Below are 21,054 nucleotides of genomic sequence, written 5' to 3' on the forward strand. Positions count from 1 at the left end.
GACGCCAGTGCACCAAGGAGGAACCGAGCAGAGGGACCAGGTGCTACTCCAGGACAGACCCCGGACACGGCTGTTGACCCACACAGGGGAATACAGGAACAGGCTGGTAGGCTGGCACACAGACTGGTGGGTATAGGCAGGCACGACTGGTATGCAGGCAGGCGGGTATGCAGGCAGGGGGGTAAAGGCAAGCACAGCTAGAGTGCAGACAGGGAGGCACTAGCAGGTAGGAACACAGGCGGGATAGGACCCAGTACACACCGGGACTCAGGAACAATACAGGCAGAGGGTTACAGGCAAGCACTGCTAGAGTGCAGACAAGGCTGAGCAGGGAGGACAGGGCTCTGTTCACACGGAACAGACAGGAAGGGAAAGACAGAGCCAGATACTCACACAGTACTTGCAGAGAAAACAAGCAGGAGTTAGGTACGAGTTCAGACTCTGCAGAAAAAGGAAGGGAACGGACATAGAGGCAAAACAGGTAAAGGACAGGAGAGTGTTCAGACTGGAACTGAGTGTACGGAGGAGACCGACACTGCAGCGGGATACAGGAGCGGGTCTGGGAATACGGCCCCCAGAGAGGCGGAACGAACAGGCAAGGAGCGTGTTCAGACAGGACAGACCAGAAACAGGAGCGGGTCTAGGAAATCGGCCACTAGAAGGCGGAACGAACAGGCAAGGAGCGTGTTCAGACAGGACAGACAAGAGAACACAGAAAGGACTCAGTTCGGACACGGGAACTAATACCGCAAAGCAGGAGACATACAGGACTTAGTTCAGACACGGGAACTAATACCGCAAAGCAGGAGACATACAGGACACAGTTCAGACACGGGAGCTGATACCGCAAAGCAGGAGACATACAGGACTCAGTTCAACCACGGGAACTGATACAAAAAGCAGGAGACATACAGGACTCAGTTCAGACACGGAAACTGATACAAAAAGCAGGAGACATACAGGACTCAGTTCAGACACGGGAACTGATACAAAAAGCAGGAGACATACAGGACTCAGTTCAGACACGGGAACTAATACCGAAAAGCAGGAGACATACAGGACTTAGTTCAGACACGGGAACTAATACCGCAAAGCAGGAGACATACAGGACTAAGTTCAGACAGGCCTGGAAATACAGCCTCCAGGAAAGGCAGACAAGGAAACAAAGACGGGACCTGGCACCTTCAGAGTGCAAGCACACACTGAAGGAAAACACTATGCTCAGGCAGGGATAGAAGGGAGCTGCTGAGCTATATACCAAGTGTCAGACAGCAATAGGCTGAGGACGCACAAGGGGTGTGACCCACAGCAGGTACAAAAAGCAGGAAGTGATCGGGCGCCGCCCTTAAGCAGCAGAGACAGACACAAACAGACAGCATGGAGGGAAGCCAGAGAGACATTCCGGACAGGAGATCAAGTGCGCGCTCCTGCACAGTGGGAAATGGACCACTATGCAAGGACGCCGCCAGGTATGTTACAGTACCTCCCCCCTTACGCCCCCTCTTCTTCAGACCTGCCAGAATCTTCCGCAGGGAATTCGAGGACCAGTCGTTCACTGGGTTGGAGGGGGACAGAGACTTGAGGGTAATCTCTGCTTCGAGGTACATCTTGTCAAGCTCACAGGAAAAAATAGACGGGTTATCAGGTACATAATGAGGAAAAGTCACTGTCTCTTTGTTATCTGGTGGTACCCCGGAGGATTCAGGAAACAACTGGAGGTCCTTCGCCGGGTCAGAAGAGTGCAGAGGCTCAGAGAAAACAACTGCTTCAGAGTACACTAGGTCGGACTCACTGGAGGAAGCAGGCGAGGTATCGGGTACCGAGTATAGGAAAGTCTCTGTCCATTCACCACCAGGTGGCACCCCGAAGGGTTCTGAACACAACTGGAGGTCCTCCGCCTGGTCGGAGGGGTGTAGAGACACGGGAGTAACCTCTGCTTCGGAGTACACTAGGTTGGACTCACTGGAGGAAGCAGGCGAGGTATCGGGTACCGAGTATAGGAAAGTCTCTGTCCATTCACCACCAGGTGGCACCCCGAAGGGTTCTGAACACAACTGGAGGTCCTCCGCCTGGTCGGAGGGGTGTAGAGACTCGGGAGTAACTTCTGCTTCGGAGTACACTAGGTTGGACTCACTGGACGAAGCGAGCGAGGTATCAGGTACAGAGTATAGGAGAGTCTCTGTCCTTTCGTTACCAGGTAGCACCCCGAAGGGTTCAGGAGACAACTGGAGATCCTCCGCCTGGTCGGAGGGGTGTAGAGACTCGGAGGTAACTACCACTTTGGGGTACCCATTGTCAGGCTCACAGGACGAAGCGGACAAAGTATTGAGTACCGGGTGTAGAGAAGTCTCTCTCCATTTGTCATCGAGTGGTATCCCGGAGGATTCAGGAGGCAACAGGGGATCCTCCGCCAGGTAGTAGAGGTGCACAGACTCAGAGGTAACCACAGCTTTGGAGCATCCTTGGACATGCACACCGGTTAAAGAGAGAGAAGCATCTGATGCCGGGTGCAGGAAGTTCTCCTGTGTGGAGTCTGGATGGGCAGAAGTCTCTTCGGGCAGGAGAACTGGTGCACTACCCACGCACATTACCCATTGGGGTTTCTCCGGGATACAGGGAGATGAAGCTTCAGTAGGGACTTCAAGGTTGGGGTCAGGAGGTCACAGGGAGGACAGACCCTGGCGTGACGGCTTGCCTCTACGTCTAGCACGTCTGGACTGCCTCTTGAGGTTGAGAGAAGTATTCCGGAAAGCGTAGTCACCCTGTGAGGATTCTGGGTGGGCAGTAGTCTCATTGGGCTGGAGGACTATTGCGCTACCCACACACATTACCCATCGGGGCTGCTCCGGGAAATTGGGAGGTGAAGCTTCAGCAGGAGCCTCCGGGTTAGGATCATCGAAGACCATTAGAAAGGCCACCAGGAAGGCCATTAGGTCCCGGAGGATCGGATCCTGTGTTTCATATAGGGGGTTGATCCATTCCAAGGCATCACCCGCCAGGTAAGACATCATAAAGGCCACTTTAGCCCAATCGGAAGGAAAGTAGAGAGGGTAGGCCTTAAAGTGTAGCATGCATTGCTCCACAAATGCACGACACTGTCTTGGATCCCCATAGTAACGTGGCGGATCCGCAGGAACGAGAGCTGATAGATCCATCTGGACGGTGCGTAATTCGCCTGGAACTCAGCTAAGGGAAAAAAATTTATTTATTTATTTTAATGCATGTATTCGCTGGAAAAACTTCTCAGAGAGCGAAGGCCGTGGGGCTCAACGGGAACCATGGCCTGAGCATGCTGTTATGCACACGCCCGGGCTAAGCGGCGTGTGCGTGTGATTGTAGTGATTCCACTGGACCGTGCCGGAGAGTGAATGCCTGGAGGGGCGTGACTAAGTATTCACCCGATCCGACCAGGGTCGCACGACGGCATACGACGCCAGTGCACCAAGGAGGAACCGAGCAGAGGGACCAGGTGCTACTCCAGGACAGACCCCGGACACGGCTGTTGACCCACACAGGGGAATACAGGAACAGGCTGGTAGGCTGGCACACAGACTGGTGGGTATAGGCAGGCACGACTGGTATGCAGGCAGGCGGGTATGCAGGCAGGGGGGTAAAGGCAAGCACAGCTAGAGTGCAGACAGGGAGGCACTAGCAGGTAGGAACACAGGCGGGATAGGACCCAGTACACACCGGGACTCAGGAACAATACAGGCAGAGGGTTACAGGCAAGCACTGCTAGAGTGCAGACAAGGCTGAGCAGGGAGGACAGGGCTCTGTTCACACGGAACAGACAGGAAGGGAAAGACAGAGCCAGATACTCACACAGTACTTGCAGAGAAAACAAGCAGGAGTTAGGTACGAGTTCAGACTCTGCAGAAAAAGGAAGGGAACGGACATAGAGGCAAAACAGGTAAAGGACAGGAGAGTGTTCAGACTGGAACTGAGTGTACGGAGGAGACCGACACTGCAGCGGGATACAGGAGCGGGTCTGGGAATACGGCCCCCAGAGAGGCGGAACGAACAGGCAAGGAGCGTGTTCAGACAGGACAGACCAGAAACAGGAGCGGGTCTAGGAAATCGGCCACTAGAAGGCGGAACGAACAGGCAAGGAGCGTGTTCAGACAGGACAGACAAGAGAACACAGAAAGGACTCAGTTCGGACACGGGAACTAATACCGCAAAGCAGGAGACATACAGGACTTAGTTCAGACACGGGAACTAATACCGCAAAGCAGGAGACATACAGGACACAGTTCAGGCACGGGAGCTGATACCGCAAAGCAGGAGACATACAGGACTCAGTTCAACCACGGGAACTGATACAAAAAGCAGGAGACATACAGGACTCAGTTCAGACACGGAAACTGATACAAAAAGCAGGAGACATACAGGACTCAGTTCAGACACGGGAACTGATACAAAAAGCAGGAGACATACAGGACTCAGTTCAGACACGGGAACTAATACCGAAAAGCAGGAGACATACAGGACTTAGTTCAGACACGGGAACTAATACCGCAAAGCAGGAGACATACAGGACTAAGTTCAGACAGGCCTGGAAATACAGCCTCCAGGAAAGGCAGACAAGGAAACAAAGACGGGACCTGGCACCTTCAGAGTGCAAGCACACACTGAAGGAAAACACTATGCTCAGGCAGGGATAGAAGGGAGCTGCTGAGCTATATACCAAGTGTCAGACAGCAATAGGCTGAGGACGCACAAGGGGTGTGACCCACAGCAGGTACAAAAAGCAGGAAGTGATCGGGCGCCGCCCTTAAGCAGCAGAGACAGACACAAACAGACAGCATGGAGGGAAGCCAGAGAGACATTCCGGACAGGAGATCAAGTGCGCGCTCCTGCACAGTGGGAAATGGACCACTATGCAAGGACGCCGCCAGGTATGTTACAGTTACATTTGCTTTCTTAGAGAACACAGAAGCCAAATAGGAATTTAAAAGTTCAGTCTTCTCAACATCATTATTGACCACATTACCCTTTTCATCTTTTAAAAATCCAATAGCATCTTTGGCTTTTCTTTAACTTTTGACTTACTTCCAAAATCCTTTCTTATTGCTTTTGGTCTCTCTTGCAAGCCTCAATTCATTACTGGCTTTAGCTCTTCTAATACTAACCCAGCTTTCCCTGCAGACAGCATTATATACTTCTTTAGATATGAACCCTTCTTTCCATTTGATACTCATTTCTTTGTTCAGGACAATCAAACATGAATGAGTCCTACACCCCTGACTGTACGTAACAGATAATCAGAAGCAGCAGCAAGGAAGACATTATACAGCAGTGCAGAGCACTCAATGGAAGTGCATTGAGGTGAAGTGTGGATTGCTGGAAAAAAAAAAAAACTCTCTAAATCTCTTAGTTTGCGAGTGTGAACAAGCTGCGTGTGTCCGGAGCGTAAGTGCGAATGAAAATAAGTGTGTAACTTGCTTTTCAGTGACTTTGTTTTCAGGGAGTTTGGAAGGGAGGACTTAGGACTGAATTGCTGACTGTATTTCATTCTTTCTTTACTTTTTACTTAATTAATCCACCTGACCTACTTAGCTGATTCCCCCGTCCATACTTAATACTTAATTGATCCCCGTCCATACTTAACTGATCCCCCACCGATATCTAATTGATACACTTGCACATCCCTAATTGATCCCCGTCCATACACCTATATATAAATAATTGTGTTTTGTAATTGTATATATATACTGACTGTATCCCCATATTTAGAATGACGTCCATGTTGGCCGGAGCCGTGCAGTGTACATCTTGTGCAATGTTTGCATTCCGTGAGCAACCGCTCGAGGATCCATACTGCTGCGAGAGATGTGAGCATATCGTGCACTTGGAAGCCCAAATTCTGGATCTAAGTGCTCAGATAGCGATACTGAGGAGCATCGACAACATGGAACGGAGTTTGCTGCTCACCGAGCAGACACTCAATGGGTCAATACTGGGGGTGGAGCATAGAGGGGAAGTGCAGGCTGAACAGACAGGGAGCTGGATAACAGTTAGGAGGGATAGAGGGAAGAAGTATCTGAAGGCTGGTTCAGAACCGTCATTATTGGAGCACGACAGATCCTCTGACCTCCGGGGGAGTGTATGCTCCAGTAATGAGGGGGAGGGGGGAAGTGTAGGGCAGGCAAGACAGGTTCTGGTAGTGGGTGACTCTTTTATTAGGGGGACAGACAGGGCAATCTGTCACAAAGACCGGGATCGCCGAACGGTGTGCTAACTCTCTGGCGCTCGAGTCCAGCACATCGCGGATCGGGTTGACAGGTTACTGGGTGGGGCTGGCGAAGACCCAGTGGTCATGGTCCACATCGGCACCAATGACAAAGTGAGTGGTAGATGGAGGGTCCTTAAAAATGATTTCAGGGACCTAGGTTGGAAGCTTAGGGCAAGGACCTCCAAGGTAGTTTTCTCAGAAATACTACCAATCCCGCGAGCCACACAGGAGCGCCAACGGGAAGTTAGGGAGGTGAATAAGTGGCTAAAGAGTTGGTGCAAGGAAGAAGGGTTTGGGTTCATGGAGAACTGGGCCTACTTCGCGGTCGGCTACAGGCTCTACCATAGGGACGGGCTGCACCTCAATGGGGAGGGTGCAGCGGTGCTGGGGAAGAATATGGGTAGTAGGTTGGAGGAGTTTTTAAACTAGAGATGGGGGGGGAACCAAGGAAATAGGTGGGATGTGAGGCAAGCAAGGGGGAAGGGGAGAAGTGAATATAATGAGGGTGGAGAGGGGGGTGGGGATAGTACAGTTAGATCATTAGAGAAGAATAGGATGCTAAATAACCGCAAAGTTTTATCTTGCATGCTGACCAATGCAAGAAGCCTGACCAATAAGGCGGATGAGCTGCGGGCGCTTATATCGGAGGAGAAGTATGACATCGTAGGTATAACAGAGAATTGGTTAGACGATAGCTACGACTGGGCGGTAAATTTATTAGATTATAGTTTATTTAGAAGGGACCGGAAACAGGTGAAAGGCGGAGGAGTCTGCTTATATGTAAAGTCATGTCTAAAACCCAGACTAAGGGAAGATATAGTAGAGGGAGAAGAGGGGGTCGAGTCCATGTGGGTAGAGATAGAGGGGGCAAAAAATAATAATAAAATATTACTGGGGGTCTGCTATAAGCCACCAAATATAACAGAGGAAAATGAGAATCTGCTATTAGGACCAATAGACAAAGTAGCAAAACATAATGAAGTGATTGCAATGGGGGATTTCAACTACTTGGATATTGACTGGGAAACAGAAACCTGTAGATCTCAGAAAGGAAAAAGGTTCTTGACAAATATTAAGGATAATTATCTCTCCCAACTAGTGCAGGAACCAACGAGAGGGAAGGCCGTGTTGGACTTAATATTAACTAATAGGCCTGATAGAATAACTGAGGTACAGATAGGGGGGCACCTAGGTAGTAGCGATCATAATATTATCGACTTCAAAATGCCCTTCAGTAGGGTTATCAATAAGGGAACAACAAAAACATTAAACTTTAGGAGGGCGAAGTTTGATCAGCTGATAGAAAACCTTCAACTTATTGACTGGGACAAAGTACTTAATCAATGGAATACAAATAGTAAATGGAAACCTTCAAAAGAATTCTGAATACTCAGCGCGAGAGGTATATACCGTATGGGAATAAAAGGACCAGAAATAAGAGGAAACCAATATGGTTGAACAAGAACGTGAAAGGGGCATTAAATAGCAAAAAAGAGGCATACAAGAGATTAAAACAGGAAAAACAGTAAGGAGGCACTAATGTGTTACAAGGAAAAAACGAGAACCTGTAAAAAACAAATAAAAATAGCGAAGGAGGAAACAGAGAAACGTATTGCTAGGGAAAGTAGATCAAATCCCAAACTGTTCTTTACATATATAAATAGTAAAAGGATTAAATCGGATAATATTGGACCGATAAAAAGTGAGGAAGGCAAAATCATAGAGAAAGATGAGGATAAAGCTAATCTATTAAATAATTTTTTTTTGACAACTTTTACAAAGGAAATAGAACTAACATGAGAAATGAGAAGTGACAAGCTTAATCCTTCACTAAGTATGACTAATCTAACCCAAGTTGAGGTAAAGAAACGCCTCAGTAACATTAAAATAAACAAATCACCAGGACCTGATGGCATACACCCACGGGTACTAAGGGAACTAAGTAATGTGATAGACAGACAGTTATATCTTATATTTAAGGACTCTGTTGAGACTGGGTCTGTACCACTTGATTGGAGACAGGCGAATGTAGTGCCAATATTCAAAAAGGGAGCGAAAAGTGACGCCGGAAACTATCGGCCGGTGAGTCTGACGTCCGTTGTGGGCAAAATTTTTGAAAGCTTCATTAAAGAGGCAATTACGGAGCATCTTGATGCTAATAATCTTTTAATCCCGAACCAACATGGATTCATGAGGAATCGCTCCTGCCAAACAAACCTGATTGACTTCTACGAGGAGGTTAGCTCTCGAGTAGATCAGGGGGAAACAGTGGATGTCGTGTATCTCGACTTCTCAAAAGCATTCGATAGCGTGCCACATAATAGGTTGGTATACAAAATGAGAATGATGGGGCTGGGGGAAAATGTCTGCAAGTGGGTAGTTAACTGGCTAAAGGATAGAAGGCAGAGGGTGGTTATAAATGGAATATACTCAGATTGGGTAAGCGTCACTAGTGGGGTACCACAGGGGTCAGTACTAGGCCCAATGTTATTTAATATCTTTATTAACGACATAGTCAATGGGATAAGTAGTAAAATATCAATATTTGCAGATGACACAAAGTTATGTAAAACAATTAATACAAAAGAGGACAGTGCAGACCTACAGAGGGACTTGGATAAGCTGGGTAGGTGGAGCATTAAATGGCAAATGAGGTTTAATGAGGAGAAATGTAAGGTCATACATATGGGAAGGAAAAATGGAAGTCACAAGTACTCACTGAATGGGAAATCATTGGGGAATTCAGAGATGGAGAAGGACTTGGGCATCTTGATTGATAGCAAACTAAATTGGAGTGCCCAAAGTCAGGCCGCTGCTGTAAGGGCAAACAGGGTAATTGGATGTATCAGAAGAGGTATAGCTGCAAAGGATGAGAACATTGTTCTTCCACTGTACAAAGCACTGGTCAGACCACACTTGGAATACTGTGCTCAGTTATGGGCCCCAATATATAAAAAGGATATAAATGAGCTTGAAAAGGTACAAAGGAGGGCAACAAAATTAATAAAGGGAATGGAGGGACTGCAATACCCAGAGAGGTTGGCAAAACTAGGACTATTCAGCCTGGAAAAGAGAAGGTTGAGGGGGGACATAATAAATGTGTACAAATATGTTAGGGGACAGTATAGAGATCTTGCCCGGGATTTGTTCAAAAGGAGGGATATTACGGTAACAAGAGGGCATTCACTAAGACTGGAAGAGAAAAGGTTTCAGCACCAGCATAGGAAGGGGTTCTTTACGGTAAGAGCAGTGAGAATATGGAATTCACTGAGTGATGAGACGGTAATGTCGGATTCAGTACACCAGTTCAAGCGGGGACTGGATGCATTTCTAGATACCAGGCAGATTTCAGCGTATACTTAAAAATAAAATAAATTAGTAGGTTGATACAGGGATTTATTCTGACTGCTGGTTTCAGAGTCGGGAGGGAATTTTTCCTCAGGTGAAGATTGGCTAAATCATTTGGGGTTTTTGCCCTCCTCTGGATCAACTTTAGCAATTACAGAACTAACAGGTCGAACTTGATGGACGCAAGTCTTTATTCGGGTTTACAAACTATGTTACTATGTTACTATGAGTTCATCACTAGGGTGACTTACTGGAAAGCAGCAGAAGCAGCATGTCTCTGTTTATGTTTGCTAACCACTCTGCTCATCCTGTATTGATCACCTTAAAAAGACAGAAGGGATATGAGCTAGCAGTTAGACTTCTTTTGACCAAGATTGATTTTGGCAAATTTTGAGAATGGTTGATCATTGATTGAACTTACATGGATGTAACATAGATGGTAAATTATGTAATTAATTCTGATGCCTAAAGCCAACATGACCACTCATATGCAGTATTCATACGTATGACTTGCTCACATCTTCCTTTTCTTCTACAGCACAATGAAGATCACTTGATGTAACATTTGCTTTCTTAGAAAACACTGAAGCAAAACAGGAATTTAAAAGTTCAGTCTTCTCAACATCATTATTGACCACTTTACCCTCTTCATCCTTTAAAAATCCTATAGCATCTTTGGCTTTTCTTTAACTTTTGACTTACTTCCAAATTCCTTTCTTATTGCTTTAGCTCTCTCTTGCAAGCCTCAATTCATTACAGGCTTTAGCTCTTCTAACGCTAGCCCAGCTTTCCCTGCAGACAGCATTATATTCTTCTTCAGATATGAACCCTTCTTTCCATTTGATATTCATTTCTTTGTTCCTTTTTTGCAAGCTTTTAAGATCAGTATTCAGCGATCCTGGTCTCCATAAATGCTTTCCATTCTTCCTTCTTTTTGGGATTGTTACTGATTGTGCAGTGAGAATTTAATTTAGCAAAATCTCCCATATTTCCTGGACATTTCTTTCCTTTAGAACATCCTACCTCTCCTTCCTTTTTACTGAGTCCATTAAAATCTGCCTGTCTACAGTCCAATCTTAAAATCTCAGTTTTCGCAGGTTTTCCACCTTTTGTAGTTCAAAAGTATAGGATAGTATTACCGCTGCCTCCTAAATTCTCAATCCCCTTTACTTCCTCAACTATTTCCTAATTTTTGGTAAAAAAAAAATCCAAATAAATATTGGCAGTGGTGGGATTTGAACCCACGCCTCCAGAGAGACTGGAGCCTTAATCCAGCACCTTAGATTGCTCGGCTACGCTACTTCATAAGCATTTTCAAACTTATTTAAGTCAGAAATTTGCTAATGATATAAGTTGCAGAAAACATTGTATATCTAATTAGACAAAAATACAAATGTTATTATGCATGAGCAACGTAGTTATCAGGGATGTGTTTGTACATTGACTCTGGGGCACCATTTTACAAAACATATGACTTGTATCCAGAAATTTAACTAATCTTTCCTCTGTTGGCTCATCCGTTAATTTTTAGATATCACTGAATTAGGTGGTATAGATTACTTGCTATGATCTCCCATATAAAGGACACTCAAACATGAAGGATTGCTACCTCCCTGCCTGTACGTAACAGATAATCAGAAGCAGCAGCAAAGAACACCTTATACAGCAGTGCAGAGCAATGTAGCTACGAGTTCATCACTAGGGTGACTTACTGGAAAGCAGCAGAAGCAGCATGGCTCTGTTTATGTTTGCTAATCACTCTGCTCATCCTGTATTGATAACCCTAAAAAGGCAGCAGGGATATGAGCTAGCAGTTAGACTTCTTTTGACCAAGGTTGATTTTGGCAAATTTTGAGAATGGTTGATCGTTGATTGAACTGACATGGATGTAACATAGATGATAAATTATGTAATTAATTCTGACGCCTAAAGCCAACATGACCACTCAAATGCAGTATTCATACGTATGACTTGTTCACATGTTCCTTTTCTTCTACAGCACAGTGAAGATCACTTGATGTTACATTTGCTTTCTTAGAGAACACAGAAGCCAAATAGGAATTTAAAAGTTCAGTCTTCTCAACATCATTATTGACCACTTTACCCTTTTCATCTTTTAAAAATCCTATAGCATCTTTGGCTTTTCTTTAACTTTTGACTTACTTCCAAATCCTTTCTTATTGCTTTTGGTCTCTCTTGCAAGCCTAAATTCATTAATGGCTTTAGCTCTTCTAACGCTAGCCCAGCTTTCCCTGCAGACATCATTATAATCTTCTTTAGATATGAACCCTTCTTTCCATTTGATATTCATTTCTTTGTTCCTTTTTAGCAAGCTTTTAAGATCAGTATTCAGCCATCCTGGTCTCCATAAATGCTTTCCATTCTTCCTTCTTTTCGGGATTGTTACTGATTGTGCAGTGAGAATTTAATTTAGCAAAATCTCCCATCCTTACTGGACATTTTTTCCTTTAGAACATCCTACCTTTCCTTCCATTTTACTGAGTCCATTAAAATCTCCCTTTCTACAGTAGAATCTTAAAATCTCAGTTTTCGCAGGTTTTCCTCCTTTTCTAGTTCAAAATTATCGGATTGCATGATCGCTGCCTCCTAAGTTCTCAATCCCCTTTACTTCCTCAACCGTTTCCTAATTTTTGTTAAAAATTAGATCCAAATAAATAATGGCAGCAGTGGGATTTGAACCCACGCCTCCAGAGAGACTGGAGCTTAAATCCAGCACCTTAGACCGCTTGGCCACGCTACCTCTTACAGAGGATTAAATTTATTTATATCAGAAGTTTGCTTTTGATGTAAGTGGCAGAAAACATTTTATATCCAATAAGACAAAAAGTCAAATGTTATTTTGCAACAGCAACGTAATTATCAGGGATTTGTTTGTACATTGACTCTGGGGCACCATTTTACAAAACATATGACTTGTATCCAGATATTTAACTAATCTTTCCTGTGTTGGCTCATCCGCTAATTTTCATATATCACTGAATTAGGTGGTATAGATTACTTGCTATGATCTCCCATATACAGGACACTCACACATGAAGTATTCCTACACCCCTGCCTGTACGTAACAGATAATCAGAAGCAGCTAGCAGTTAGACTTCTTTTGACCAAGATTGATTTTGTCAAATTTTGAGAATGGTTGATCATTGATTGAACTGACATGGATGTAACATAGATGGTAAATTATGTAACTAATTCTGATGCCTAAAGCCAACATGAAAAAAAAAAAAAAAAGTTAAAGAAACCAGCTTCCAAAAGTGAAAATATTTATTGAAGCAAATCCACGCAGTTTAAAAATTTCCAAATTACATCGGGGAATCTCACATGGAAAAAACGCAATGTGTTTCGAACACAGAGCTGTGTTCTTTGTTAAAGCCAACATGACCACTCATATGCAGTATCCATACATAGGACTTGCTCACATGTTCCTTTTCTGCTACAGCACAGTGAAGATCACATTATGTTACATTTGCTTTCTTAGAGAACACAGAAGCAAAACAGAAATTTAAAAGTTCAGTCTTCTCAACATCATTATTGACCACTTTACCCTTTTTATCTTTTAAAAATCCTATAGCATCTTTGGCTTTTCTTTAACTTTTGACTTACTTCCAAAATCCTTTCTTATTGCTTTTGGTCTCTCTTGCAAGCCTCACTTCATTACTGGCTTTAGCTCTTCTAACGCTAGCCCAGCTTTCCCTGCAGACAGCATTATATTCTTCTTTTGATATGAACCCTTCTTTTCATTTGATATTCATTTCTTTTTTCCTTTTTAGCAAGCTTTTAAGTTCAGTATTCAGCCATCCTGGTCTCCATAAATGCTTTCCATTCTTCCTTCTTTTCGGGATTGTTACTGATTGTGCAGTGAGAATTTAATTTAGCAAAATCTCCCATCCTTCCTGGACATTTCTTTCCTTTAGAACATCCTACCTTTCCTTCCTTTTTACTGAGTCCATTAAAAACTGCCTTTCTTCAGTCCAATCTTAAAATCCCAGTTTTCGCAAGATTTCCACATTTTTTAGTTCAAAAGTACAGGATAGAATTACTGTTCCCTCCTAAATTCTCAATCCCCTTTACTTCTTCAATTTTTTCCTAATTTTTGGAAAAAATTTGATCCAACTAATTAATGGCAGTGGTGGGATTTGAACCCACGCCTCCAGAGACACGCTACCTCTTACAGATCTTTAAAGTTATTTAAATCAGAAGTTTGCTTTTGATGTAAGTGGCAGAAAATATTTTATATCCAATAAGACAAATGTTATTATGCAACAGCAACGTAATTATCAGGGATTTGTTTGTACATTGACACTGGGGCACCATTTTACAAAAGGTATGACTTGTATCCTGATATTTAACTAATCTTTCCTCTGTTTTCTCATCTGCTAATTTTTAGATATCACTGAATTAGGTGGTATAGATTACTTGCTATGATCTCCCATATACAGGACACTCAAACATGAAGGATTCCTACACCCCTGCCTGTACGTAACAGATAATCAGAAGCAGCAGCAAGGAAGACATTATACAGCAGTGCAGAGCAGTGTAGCTGTGAATCCATCACTAGGGTAACTTACTGGAAAGCAGCAGAAGCAGCATGTCTCTGTTTATGTTTGCTAATCACTCTGCTCATCCTGTATTGATAACCCTAAAATGGCAGCAGGGATATGAGCTAGCAGTTAGTCTTCTTTTGACCAAGAATGATTTTGGCAAATTTTGAGAAAGTTTGATCATTGATTGAACTGACATGGATGTAACATAGATGGTAAATTATGTAATTAATTCTGATGCGTAAAGCCAACATGACGACTCATATGCAGTATTCATACATATGATTTGCTCACATGTTCCTTTTCTTCTACAGCACAGTGAAGATCACTTGATGTTACATTTGCTTTCTTAGAGAACACAGAAGCAAAACAGGAATTTAAAAGTTCAGTCTTCTCAACATCATTATTGACCACTTTACCCTTTTCATCCTTTAAAAATCCTATAGCATCTTTGGCTTTTCTTCAACTTTTGACTTACTTCCAAAATCCTTTCTTATTGCTTTTGGTCTCTCTTGCAAGCCTCACTTCATTACTTGCTTTAGCTCTTCTAACACTAGCCCAGCTTTCCCTGCAGACAGCATTATATTCTTCTTTCCATTTGATATTCATTTCTTTGTTCCTTTTTAGCAAGCTTTTAAGTTCAGTATTCAACCATCCATGTCTCCATAAATGCTTTCCATTCTTCCTTCTTTTTGGGATTGTTACTGATTGTGCAGTGAGAATTTAATTTAGCAAAATATCCCATCCTTCCTGCACATTTCTTTCCTTTAGAACATCGTACCTTTCCTTCCTTGTTCCTGAGTCCATTTAAAACTGTCTTTCTACAGTCAAATCTTAAAATCTCAGTTTTCGCAGGTTTTCCACCTTTTGTAGTTCAAATGTATAGGATAGAATTACTGCTGTCTCCTAAATTCTCAATCCCCTTTACTTCCTCAAATATTTCCTAATTTTTGGTAAAAATTAGATCCAAATAAATTCTGGCAGCAGTGGGATTTGAACCCACACCTCCAGAGAGACAGGAGACTTAATCCAGCACCTTATACCGCTCGGCCACGCTACCACATAAGTATTTTCAAACTTATTTAAATCAGAAATTTGCTAATGATATAAGTTGCAGAAAACATTGTATATCTAATTAGACAAAAATACAAATGTTATTATGCATGAGCAACGTAGTTATCAGGGATTTGTTTGTACATTGACTCTGGGGCACCATTTTACAAAACATATGACTTGTATCCAGATATTTAACGAATCTTTCCTCTGTTGGCTCATCCGCTAATTTTTAGATATCACTGAATTAGGTGGTATAGAATACTTGCTATGATCTCCCATATACAGGACACTCAAACATGAAGGATTCCTACACCCCTGCCTGTACGTAACAGATAATCAGAAGCAGAAGCAAGGAAGACATTATACAGCAGTGCAGAGCAGTGTAGCTGTAAATCCATCACTAGGGTGACTTACTGGAAAGCAGCAGAAGCAGCATGGCTCTGTTTATGTTTGCTAATCACTCTGCTCATCCTGTATTGATAACCCCAAAAAGGCAGCAGGGATATGAGCTAGCAGTTAGGCTTCTTTTGACCAAGATTGATTTTGGCAAATTTTGAGAATGGTTGATCGTTGATTGAACTGACATGGATGTAACATAGATGGTAAATTATGTAATTAATTCTGATGCCTAAAGCCAACATGACCACTCATATGCAGTATTCATACGTATGGCTTGTTCACATGTTCCTTTTCTTCTACAGCACAGTGAAGATCACTTGATGTTATATTTGCTTTCATAGAGAACACAGAAGCCAAAAAGGAATTTAAAAGTTCAGTCTTCTCAACATCATTATTGACCACTTTACCCTTTTCATCTTTTAAAAATCCTATAGCATCTTTGGCTTTTCTTTAACTTTTGACTCACTTCCAAAATCCTTTCTTATTGCTCTTGGTCTCTCTTGCAAGTCTCAATTCATTTCTGGCTTTAGCTCTTCTAACGCTAGCCCAGCTTTCCCTGCAGACAGCATTACATTCTTCTTTAGATATGAACCCTTCTTTCCATTTGATATTCATTTCTTTGTTCCTTTTTAGCAAGCTTTAAAGTTCAGTATTAAGCCATCCTGGTCTCCATAAATGCTTTCCATTCTTCCTTCTTTTCGGGATTGTTTCTGATTGTGCAGTGAGAATTTAATTTAGCAAAATCTCCCATCCGTCATGGACATTTCTTTCCTTTAGAACATCCTACCTTTCCTTCCTTTTTACTGCGTCCATTAACCACTTCGCGCCAGAGCCTCTTTTTGCCTTCGTGACCGGGCCAATTTTTTCAATTCTGGCCACTGCCAGTTTATGAAGTAATTACTCTGGAACGCTTCAACGTATTCCCCTGATTCTGAGATTATTTTTTCATGACATATTGTACTTCATGATAGTCATAAAATTTCTTTGATATAACTTGTGTTTATTTGTGAAAAAATCAGAAATTTGGTGAAAATTTTGAAAATTTTGCATTTTTCAAATTTTGAGTTTTCATGCCCTTAAATCAGAGAGATATGTCACACAAAATAGTTAATAAATAACATTTCCCACATGTCTACTTTACGTCAGCACAATTTTGGAACCAAAATTTTATTTTGTTAGGGAGCTATAAGGGTTAAAAGTTGACCAGCGATTTCTCATTTTTCCAACAAAATTTACAAAAACATTTTTTTAGGGACCACATCATATTTGAAGCTACTTTGAGGGGTCTTTATGACAGAAAATACCCAAAAGTGACACCATTCTAAAAACTGCACACCTCAAGGTGCTCAAAACCACATTCAAAAACTTTATTAACCCTTCAGGTGCTTCACAGGAATTTTTGTAATGTGGAAGAAAAAAATTAACATTTAACTTTTTTCACAAAAATGTTACTTTAAACCCAATTTTTTTTATTTTCACAGGAGTAACAGGAAAAAATGGACCCCAACTTTTTTTGTGCAATTTCTCTTGAGCGTGCTGACACCCCATATGTGAGGGAAAACCACTGTTTGGGCGCACTGCAGGGTTCGGAAGGGAAGGAGCGCCATTAGACTTTTTGAATGTAAAATTTGTCTGAATAATTAGCAGACGCCATGTTGCGTTTGGAGAGCTCCTGATGTGCCTAAACAGTGGAAACCCCCCACAAGTGACACCATTTTGGAAACTAGACCCCTTGGGTAACTTATCTAGATGTGTGGTGAGCACCTTGAACCCCAAGGTGCTTCACAGAAGTTTATAATATTGAGTTGTAAAAATAAAATTTTCACATTTTTCCCACAAAACCATTTTTCATCCATTAATTTTGCATTATCATAAGGGTAATAGGATAAATTGCACCATGAAATTTGTTGTGCAATTTCTCCTGAACACGCTGATACCCCATATGTGGAGGCAAATTACTGTTTTGGCGCATGGCAGGGTTTGAAAGGGAAGGAGCGCCATTTGACTTTTTGAATGTAAAATTTGTTTGAATAATTAGCAGACGCCATGTCGCAGTTGGGGAGCCCCTAATGTGCCTAAACAGTGGAAACACGCCACAATTGCCACCATTTTGGAAACTAGACGCCTTAGGGAACTTAGCTAGATGTGTTGTGAGCACCTTGCACCCCCAGCTGCTTCACAGAAGTTTATAATATTGAGCCGTAAAAATAAAATTTTCACATTTTTCCCTCAAAAAATGTTTTTCATTCCCTAATTTTGTATTATCATAAGGGTAACAGGATAAATTGCACCATGAAATTTGTTGTACAATTTCTCCTGAACACGCCGATACCCCATATGTGAAGGCAAATTACTGTTTGGGCACATGGCAGGGTTTGAAAGGGAAGTAGCGCCATTTGACTTTTTGAATGTAAAATTTGTTTGAATAATTAGCGGACGCCATGTCACATTTGGGGAGCCCCTAATGTGCCTAAACAGTGGAAACCCCCCACAAGTGCCACCATTTTGGAAACTATACCCCTTAGGGAACTTATCTAGATGTGTGGTTAGTACCTTGCTCCCCCAGCTGCTTCACAGAAGTTTATAATGTTGAGCCGTAAAAATAAAATTTTCACATTTTTCCCATAAAAAATGTTTTTCATTCCCTAATTTTGCATTATCATAAGGGTAACAGGATAAATTGCACCATGAAATTTGTTGTACAATTTCTCCTGAGTACGCCGATACCCCATATGTGGGGGAAAACCACTGCTTTGGTGTACGGCAGGGTTCGGAAGAGAAAGGAGCGCTATGTTGGCTGGGATAGGCAGCAGACACCATGTCATATTTGAAGAGTCGCTGACATGCCAAAACAGCAGAAACCCCCACAAGTGACCCCATTTTGTAAACTACACCTCTCAAGGAATTCATCTAGGGAAGTAGTGAGTATTTTTTTATTTTTTAATTTATACCATTGGGCAGTGAAAAAAGCATAATTATATTTTTACCACAAAAAAATGTTTTACCCTCAGATTTTACATTTTCACACAGGGCAATGGGTAAAAATGGTGCCGAAATGCGTCACACAATTTCTTCTAAAAGTGGCAATACCCCATATGTGGCTGTATCGTACCACTCAGCCATACGGCGAGATCTGGGAGGGACGGAGCGCTATTTGACAATTGGAGAACAAATTATTGTAGAATAGGCATTTGGATTTGGGAGCACAAAATTTTCTGAATTTCTTTTGGGGGGCAAGGACCATTTTGCTTTTGCAGAGCCTTTCTGCTACCAGTAACTTGGAAGTCCCTTATATTTTTAACAGATGACGGACCTGAGTGGGGACTAGCTTTTTTTGAGGACTGAGTTGAAGCTTTTATTGGGAACATTTTACGTAACATTTATCCGGCGCTCTAGGCTGAGCACTTAAAACGGGGTTTCCATCTAAATTTCCAAGTGATGTAATTCAGATGAAACCCCTGCAGGATCCATTCACTATAATGAGGCAGCAGAGTTACTCTGGACTCCGTCTGGCCTCTGTTTAGTGGTGTCCTTTTTTTCAGAAGTGCAGAAAACTGTGGCCAACCGCACTTTTATGCACGCCTAAAACAAATGACACCGTGGGATCCCAGGCTAGACGGCGTCCACAGTGGCCTATATCTGCCTCATTACAGGGAATCTTCCATCATGGGTTCCGGCTGAATCACATATTTCAGAGATTTACACGGAAACTCTGGTGTAAGTGCTCAGCGCAGAGCACAGGATAAATGTGAGCAGAGCCTTACTGGGATCTTTGGGAGACATAATAAACAAATCAGTAGCAGGTGAATAATATTTGTTTTATTTATTTTTTATGCTGTTCCAAGTGTGATATATCTGATTAGATTACTTTATTCTTTGGGTCGGTGCGATTACAGAGATACCAGATTTATATCGGGTTTTTATGACTGACAGCTGTCACACACTAAAATACGCTTTTTTTGCAAAATCTAGTTTTTGCATCACCATATTTTGAGAGCTATAATTTTTACATATTTCGTCTGACAGAGTCATGTGATGGCTTGTTTTTTGCGGAACGAGTTGACATTTTTATTGGAACCATTTTTGGGTACGTGACATTTTTTGATCGCTTTCTATTCCGTTTTTTGGAAGGTAAAATTAACAAAAACAAACACTTCAGGAATTGTTTTTTGAGGGTTTTTTTATGCCGTTCTGCGTGTGGTAAAAGTGATCAGGCAGCGTTATTCTTCGGGTCAGTACGTTTACAGCGATACTACACTTACTGTATTTTTTTTATGTTTTGGCGCTTTTACACAATAAAACAATTTTATAGAAAAAAAAATATTTTTTTTGCATTGCTTTATTCTGAGCGCTATAACTTTTTTATTTTTCGGCTGATGGAGCTGTATGGTGGCTTTTTTTTGCGGAACAAGATGACGTTTTCAGTGGTACCATTTTTATTCATATTCTGCTTTTTGATCGCATTTTTTCCACTTTTTGTTTGGCGATATGATGAAAAAGCATATTTTTTTGCTCCGTTTTTTATTTATTTTTATTACGGTGTGCACAGAAGGAGTTAATTAGAGTGACAGTTTTATAGCTCGGGTTGTTTCGGAGGCGGCGATACCAAATATGTGTACTTTTTTTGGTTTTGTAAAAATATACGGATTGATTGGTTTAATATTTTATTTATTTATTTTTATTTATTTTGTGATTTTTTTTTTAATAGTTTAAAAACTTTTTTTTTACTTTTTACTTTTTTTACTTTTTTTTACATTTTTACTTAGTCCCTGTATGGGACATTAATTTTTATTTTTCTGATCACTGATCTCATGTAATGTAATAGACATGTATTACATTACATGAGATCTTCAATGACTGTTTCAGTCAGTCTCCTGTCTGGAGACACCATATATGGCAGAGCTGGAGGCGGTCATGTGACCTCCAGCTGCCATAGCAACCCCAGGTCCTCAAACGAAACGGAGGTCTTCGGAGGTAAGTAAGACGACCCCCTCTCCTCCTGCTGTCTCCTATATGCCGCGATCACTATAGATCGCAGCATATAGAAGACAGCAAAGGGTTAACATCACTGGGACCTGATCTAATCAGGTCCCGATGATGTTCCCTGTCAGAGCCAACGCTCTGCACCGGAATCGCAGTGCTTGCAGAACCCAAGGGGTCCTGACCACTGCGAGACCTCCCACCGTTTTTAAACGTCGGCGCTGCACAGAGCCCAGGCAGCGCGGACGTTTATCTACAGTGGGCGGTCGGGAACCGGTTAAAAACTGCCTTTCTACAGTCCAATCTTAAAATCTCAGTTTTCGCAGGTTTTCCACCTTTTGTAGTTCAAAAGTATAGGATAGAATTACTGTTGCCTCCTAAATTCTCAATCCCCTTTACTTCCTCAACTATTTCCTAATTATTGGTAAAAATTATATCCAAATAAATAACGGCAGCTGTGGGATTTGAAACCAA

General features: G+C 42.3%; 1 non-coding gene across 1 annotated transcript; it reads right to left on the minus strand.

The window, feature by feature from the left end:
* Positions 1-12,262: 12,262 nt before the first annotated feature.
* Positions 12,263-12,344, minus strand: TRNAL-UAA (transfer RNA leucine (anticodon UAA)). Its single transcript has one exon. It is a non-coding gene; the product is annotated as a tRNA-Leu (tRNA).
* Between the last annotated feature and the right edge of the window lie 8,710 nt (positions 12,345-21,054).

The sequence above is a fragment of the Phyllobates terribilis genome, unplaced genomic scaffold (genome assembly GCF_046119375.1).
Source record: "Phyllobates terribilis strain yellow unplaced genomic scaffold, ASM4611937v1 Scaffold_11__3_contigs__length_659146591, whole genome shotgun sequence".
NCBI lineage: Eukaryota > Metazoa > Chordata > Amphibia > Anura > Dendrobatidae > Phyllobates > Phyllobates terribilis.